Genomic DNA, 8,116 nt, shown 5'->3' on the forward strand with positions numbered 1-8,116 from the left:
ACGGCACTCCAATTTATGCCTTAAAAATCGGAAAAGTGTGGCTTGGAGCAACGCCAAATTTAGCATTTCCTAGAACTGCAGCTCATTGCTACCAATAGGGATATGAGGTGGCAGTGACAGGGGCATTACATGGGTTGAAAACATTTCCTAGAGCATTGATACCAAACAGAAAATGTTGTTGTTGCTCCAGGAAATGTCCTACTTGACAACAAAGTTTCCAAACAAAAAAAAAAAAGAGACAGAGAAAAATGTGCTTCCAACCCACACATCAACAGTAGAAAACGGTGCTGTATGTGCAGCATCGATGCCAAACATATACTAACAATATGTATATGTTCCATGGCTTTCAAAACCAGACAGGACCAAATGGTCGGACTGGAAAACGGGAACCGGTCAGGCTGTTTTTCTCCAAAACCAGATTTTTGCCAAAAACCGTTGATTTTGGTCAACAAACCGTGACCCAAGCAGTTAACCATTTGAACGGTTTTGACCGTTTTTTATTTTTTATTTTTTTATCAAAACGGGCTAACTGTTTGACCCGGGAACCAGACCCCTGACCGGTTCGTTCTCCGGGTCGGTTTTAAAAACCTTGATCGGTTCAACAATAATAATAAGAGGTCTTTGTCAGGTTAACGATTTTATAGAAGTTGTTCTAACCTGCGTAGGTCAGGCCTGAGCTCGCCCAACCCAAGCTTTATCATCGGTTGCAGGCAAAGGCAAGACAAATCCCAGTTGAGGATAAACTTGACAAGTCCCTACCTGATTCAACCAGATCTGGGTACTGTTTTTGGTTTTTTCATATGAGAATTTTCTCGGGCTCAGATGGGTAGGCTGAGTCGTCAGCTAGAGAGGCCCAATTCCTACTTGTAGAGTTGTAGGCATGGGCTGACTCTCTCCCTGATACAACTTCCCATCCACTGTCTTAAATGGTTTTCTTAGAGTACCAAATTTCCTTGTTGCTTTATCATCCAAATTTATATATTGAAATTGAAATTAACATCAAACCTGCTGCTTTTCTTCGGTCCATAGTTTGTGTTTGTTAGGTGGGAATCCCTGGTAGCTAGTAGTAGCTAGCGTGTTCTTGAGCCATCTTTTTGATATTTCAAAGTTGAAACTATAAACCTAAACTGACCAAGTCACATAAAATAAATACAAAAAAGTTAAAAGGCTTGAAGTCTTAGAACAATTTTAGAGTTCTTCATGGATATTTGTGTGACGGATTGGGTCCAAGTTGGACTGTAGCTTCTGGTGCGGTTGAACCTGACCTGTTGACATATCTGTGGGCCGGTAAATCGTTCTTAGGGATGTAATCATGTAATCAGATCAGATTCAGTCGGGATCCAATTATTAAACCTTCAATCCAAAATCTAATTCAAAGTTTTTATCAGATTTAGGGGTATTGGATTGGATTCAAATCCTGACGGATCGGAATCAGATTCATTCTTTCTAAATAAAGATAATTAAAAATTTTAAACACTTTTCAACTTATAAATAAATGTACATAAATGTAACGTTTACTTTAGATGGAGGGAGCAACCACCTTAATTGGTACAACCTGGTTCACTTTTTGAGTCACCCCTTCTATGCCTAGTCCAATTGGTACGTATTAGTTCTGACTTCTGATTCTACCATGGTGAACCTTTCTTAAACAGCCCATGTTAGGTTGGAAGAAGGATGACTCTAGTAGAGCCCAATAAAATTGATACACATTTTTTTTTTCATTTTTTCTCTTTTTTATTTAATATAAAAAGAACATTGTAAAACCACCTATAAACAGGTGTATCGGAGTCAAAAGATATAATATAATATGTCTCGTATCGGACATATGATGTTGATATTTTCAAACTTGCACTCAACTCCATGTATTGGCATGTGTTACTCTTCTACGTCATGACTCCTGATCCTCATAAACTTATAGACTGAGGTTTCTCATTTGTTCCATGAAAAAATTATAAAAGACTAATTCTAAATACTGTGTTTACAATTTCATGGGGGAGATATTTCCGATTTGGGGCTGGATTGTGGGGGTGGAATGTTATAGAGATTTGATAATAGCAGAAGCAGTACAATCCAACTACAGCTTCCAATCAAGGTTTTAAAATGCTCAAGGCATAGTTGAGGTAGTGTAAGCCTCAAGGGGTTGTGAGGCACTAGCCCTTGAGGCTTACACCTCAAAGGTTAAGAAAAAGCTATAAATATCTATAAAGCATACAATATACCCAGTTAGAATCACAAAAGCTCTAAATATCTAAAAAATAGGAATTTATAAGTAATAAGTTTCAACATTCAAGTAGTAAATAAAATAATAACTAATGAACTAACAATTGTAAAATATTTTACATTGCATGTTTCAAAATGCAAATTTCTCAAATTATTCAAATGACTAATTTAGAAGGAAACAAATAAAGAATCATCCATATAATTGATATTAGATTTATGATCAGTCAATAGTTTAGAAGAAAGGAAAAAAATAGTTTAGAAGAAAGGAAACAACTTAGTTAATTTGATCTATGTAAAAAAAACAATAAAAAGAAAATAAATCCATTAGAAAAAAATGAGAAAATAACAAACTTGAGATATTAGATTTGGAATAATTAATAAGAAAAATAATTTCACTTGATTTTACTTCTTGGTTTTTCATTTTTACTTTTTGGGACCTAAGAGAAACTCTCCTAAAACACTAAGGTTGTGCTTGTTTTCCGTGTAAATGCAAAAATACACCAATGTAAATGAAAAATGGCCAGATGTATCATTACAAAAGTTGAACTAGTCAATGTTTAGTTTTACACTGTTGTGCATTTGGAAGATAGTGTAAATCATGAGAGTATTTTTTATGTGTGTTTGGAATTAACATGGGTGTAAAACTACACCCGGAATAAAAAAAAAAGACTGTTAATGCCAAATTCAACCGTTTTGGAATAAAATCGCACGTGAGAACTATTGCACAGAACCATGTGCTGACTCCCAAGGAAAGAAACTTCACACCAGCCACCTCTATATGACAAAAACTACTCCTCACTTCCATCCTCTCCCCCCCCCCCCCTCTCTCTCTCTGGCTAGCTCTCGCATGTTCGCATCCATGGAGAAACCCAGAATTGAACCAGAAGCTCAAACACCTGCAACCCACAAAATTCTCTCACCTAGCAGCAGTGGAAGGAGGAGCAGCGCTTCCAACTCACTTGAGTTCGAGTTCTGGATGGTCAAAAACCCATCCTTCCCACAACCCAACCTCCACTCTACTGACGAATTATTCATTGACGGCGTTCTGCTCCCGCTCCACCTCCTTTTCCACCACTGTTATCCACCTGACTAGGAACCCAAAGCCAATGCAGAGGAGATGCACACTCCAAAACCTGAATCAAAGCCCTAGGCCAAGACCAGAGTCAGCAATTTTGTTATCCAAGTCACCGCCTGTATTTTTGACATCCAAGCGATGGAGGGACATTTTCTTGAAGGGTGAAAGGAAAGCAGCAGCCGTGCCATTCTTCAGGAGCTGTTCGGCTAGGAATAGCGGCAACCGGCCAAAGATGGCCATTGGAGGGGTGACTTCTTAGAAAGTGAGTAGCACCCCTTGTTCATGCAGTAACTCAGCTAGGGAGTACAAGTTCTAGAAATGGAGATGAAGAGCTCGACGATGAGCGAGAGATCAAAGGAGATGAAGAACCGTTGCTAACTCTGATGGAGTTTTTATTGTGATGGAGTTTTACATCGAAAAAATTGATGTATAAAATACATTGATAATTGAAGTAAAAAAAAATCAGAAATCACTTTTACATTGATTTTCGGTGTATTTTTACACCCCATCCAAATGGCTACAAAATTAGACCAGAATGTAAAAATACACCAAACCTTGTTTTACACCCCATCCAAACACAACCTAAGAGAAAATAAAAGAACTTGATTTGACTTCTTGGTTTTTCATTTTTACTTGAATTAACAAAATATATAAAATATATGTATTTTTTGTATTAAATCACTAAATAATCATTGAGACTTGAAGCTTGCGCCTTTTTACACCTCATGCCTACGCCTCGTTCTGAAAAAGGTTTTAGTCTCATATCAAAAATTGTGAGGCTTAAGCTTTAAGGCAAAACCTGTGCACATTACCTCAAGGCGTACACTTCCCACTTCAAGGCTTCCCATTACTTTACTCCTTAATAATAATAACTTATTTAGCAAAGACAAACCAAATAAACAATGAAAATGCGCCTAAGATATTGGCCATGTTAAACCATTTATGAATTCGAGACTGGCTTCTATTAGGACAAACCTGTGCTCACACCGTTCTAACAGTCTTTCCCAACCTTGCATTGGGAATATCTTCCATGAAATAAAACAGAGATATTCTCAATGCAAGGCAGTAAAGACTGCTCAAACACGCTTTGCCCTGACTGAAACTGAATTATATGAATTCAACTCTTGCCGCTTGCATTCTCACATGTTTCAAGAATGAACAATTGGGCGCAGCTTCTATTGTAGTCCACATCTGGAGTTCGGCTTCTATCAGGGCAAGTCGGTGCTCACACCCTTTGAGCAGTCCCTTACAACCTTGCATCGGGAATATCTCTCATGAAATAAATCACATAACTACAGAGATATTCCCAACACAAGGTTGTAAAGGTTGTTGGAACGGACCTTGCCGTGACTGAAGCCGGACTCCCACATCTGCATCTACTCACGAAGCTAAAACTTGTAGAGTTGACATGTGATCCACTTGACAAAATGAGACACTAATTTGTTGCCAATTTAATGTGTTGCTTATATATTTACTAAAAGTGAAAAAGCTGGAACATCCTTAATTACTATAAATAAAAAAATAAAAACTAAACATTAGCCCCAGCTAGCCAACCAAGGATTAGAGTGCAGTAGAGACAGAAATATGCATGGTTTTTAAAAATGAACCGGTGATAAAACGGTTAGGGGTCCGGTTACCGGTTCGAATGGTCCGACCGATCGACCTGAACAGCCGGCCTGTTCTGATAAAAAATAAAAAAATTTAAAAATTTAGAAAACGGTCAAAATCGTTTGAACGATTCGAACGATTAACCGGTCGGTTCAGTGGTTTTCTGACCAAAACCAATGGTTTTTGAGAAAAACGGAACCAATCAGGTGACTGGTTCCCAAATTTTCTGGTCCAACTGTCCAATCCGGTTCAGTTTTGTAAATAGTAGAAATATGCATCCATATTGTAAATAGATAAAAAACAAAAAAAAAAAACAAAAAAGATTTTAGATTGAGCATAGTGGACAGGAAATGCAATTTGGTAAGTTGACTCTTATCCCAAGCCAGCCGCACTGCACATATTAAAGCTACTACTCAATTCATGCCAACCTACCGTATATACAGCAACCTCAACCAATCATATAAAAATCACATCAAAAGGTTTCAAAAAAGAGGTTTGGTGTATTGATGCAAAAGGGAAAGGAAAACAAAGAATACATACCATTACTTGGGGGAAATCATGTAGGCCAAAGAATCAAAAAGGTTGTTTAGGCTTCAGCAAGTCTTATCCAAAGCGGGTAGTTTGTGGATACAAACCATCAAAGTAAAATATTGCTCCAAAACATCTGTCTCTTCCCTAGCAAAACGAATCAATCATCATGATGATGGAAGCAAATTTTTAAAATTCAAGAGTATTATCAAGGTTTAAAGTGCAAATATAATATTGTAAATACTTTAATCAATCATAAAAATACATTAATTACACTAAATATAAGGCCTTAATGAGGTATATATACATTAAATTAATATATTTTAAAGGTTTTATGAAGAAATACATTATAGTCAATTATTTTTAATTATAATTTTATTAAAAACCCTATGCTTAAGCTTAACTGTAGTTTACAAATTATAATTCTTAAGCTTTAAGGATGGGAAAACCCAACTATCCTATCCAACCATAAAACATGCATTTACACAATTTCTAAGTGCAAACATAATTAATAATTATTTCTTATTAAATAATTATTACTTATTTTTTATTTTCAAAAATTAAAAAATCAAAAATAAATACACATTATATAATATATTCAAAATTAATAATTATTGAAGATGAAATTTCAATTACTCTATGGATATGATAGCTCATCCATAGATCTATAATATAATCAATCCTTTTGATTAGATCATAAAATATAATTAATTATTAATTATTTTTAATTTTAAAAGTATAAAAAAATAAAAGAAATTATTGAAGAAGAAATTTCAATTGCTCTATGGATATGATAGATAATCCATATATCTAAAACATAATAAGTCTTTCTAGGTAGATAAAAAAAAATATGTTTTCAATTTTTTTGTTATTTTATATTTTTTCTAAATCTCTTCATAAAATTTCCATAAATCTACTCATAACACATAAAAAAGTGATTTTGAACATATTTAATGCAAATTAACATAAATTTAAATATTTTCAAGCATTCAAGGAAAAATCATAAGATATTATGAATAATTGAAAAAAAAATTATCTATTTTTGTAATATTTTTCAAAACTTGAAAATTTTTCAAAAACATTAATGATTCGCACATGTTTTCGTTTTTGCTTCCTTTTTTTCTTGCATATATAGCACTTTATGAATGAGATTTGGAGTTTTAAAGTCATTTAGGGGTGAAAGAAGGATTGTTTCAAGGGAAAGAATATTTCTTTCCCCTTTTTTTCATTCTTTGCATGCATATTTTCGTATCGATCGATACGCCCGATACACCTCCGATTTGGCTCGATACGGGTCCGATATGATGGAAAAAAGATGATACAATCGATTTTCCACCGTATCTTGTATAAAAAATTGAAAGGTATGATACGATACGCCCTGTATCAAACGTATTGTGTCGAAATTTGAAAACTTGAGTATTGTCAAGATTTATGCTACAAAGTTAAGGATGCATGCAATGATCCATGGTAGCACAGAAAAAAAATTAAGAGAGATGGAAACCCAAACTCAATTTCTCAAGCAACAAAGAAAGTAGAAGTGATTCCTTTCTTTTTTTTTTCCTATCCCAAGTAAATAAATTAAAAGATTTCTTCACAAATGACAATGCACCATCCATACTTATATTGTCCCTACCCACACAAGACAAGCACACTACAGCAGTATTTTCAACCCATTGTTGAACCCATTAGTCAAACCATTTGTAGCATCATCCAACTATGATTTTAAGTCCAATTCTCATAAACTTTGTATTTAATTTGATAAGAAATATGTTCTGTTGAACCATTGAATGAGCCAGAGGATTCAACCATAAAGAATAAATGCCAATACATTGAATCATATAGCACGGAAAAAAAAAAAAAATTAAGAGCGATAGAAACCCGAATTCAATTTCTCAAGCAACAAAGAAAGTAGAAGTGATTCCTTTCTTTTTTTTTTTCAACCCATTGTTGAACTCATTAGTCAAACCATTTGTAGCATCATCCAACTATGATTTCAAGTCCAATTCTCATAAACTTTGTCTTTAATTTGATAAAAAATATGTTCAGTTGAGCCATTGAATGAGCCCGATGATTCAACCATAAAGAATAAATGCCAATACATTGAATCATAAAGTATAGCACGGGAAAAAATTAAGAGCAATAGAAACCCAAATTCAATTTCTCAAGCAACAAAGAAAGTAGAAGTGATTCTTTTTTTCTGTCCCAAGTAAATAAATTGAAAGATTTCTTCACAAATGACAGTGCACCAACCATACTTATATTGTCCCTAGCCACACAAGACAAGCACACTACAGCAGTATTTTCAACCCATTGTTGAACCCATTAACCAAACCATCATTTGTAGCATCATCCAACTATGATTTCAAGTCCAATTCTCATAAACTTTGTCTTTAATTTGATAAAAAAATATGTTCGGTTGAGCCACTGAATGAGCCCGACGATTCAACCATAAAGAATAAATGCCAATACATTGAATCATAAAGTATAGCACGGGAAAAAATTAAGAGCAATAGAAACCCAAATTCAATTTCTCAAGCAACAAAGAATGTAGAAGTGATTCCTTTCTTTTTTTCTGTCTCAAGTAAATAAATTGAAAGATTTCTTCACAAATGACAGCCCACCATCCATACTTATATTGTCCCTAACCACACAAGACAAGCACACTACAGCAGTATTTTCAACCCA

Source organism: Nelumbo lutea, chromosome 2, assembly GCF_056320005.1.
Source record: "Nelumbo lutea isolate HS-2025 chromosome 2, American lotus-T2T, whole genome shotgun sequence".
Classification (NCBI taxonomy): Eukaryota; Viridiplantae; Streptophyta; class Magnoliopsida; order Proteales; family Nelumbonaceae; genus Nelumbo; species Nelumbo lutea.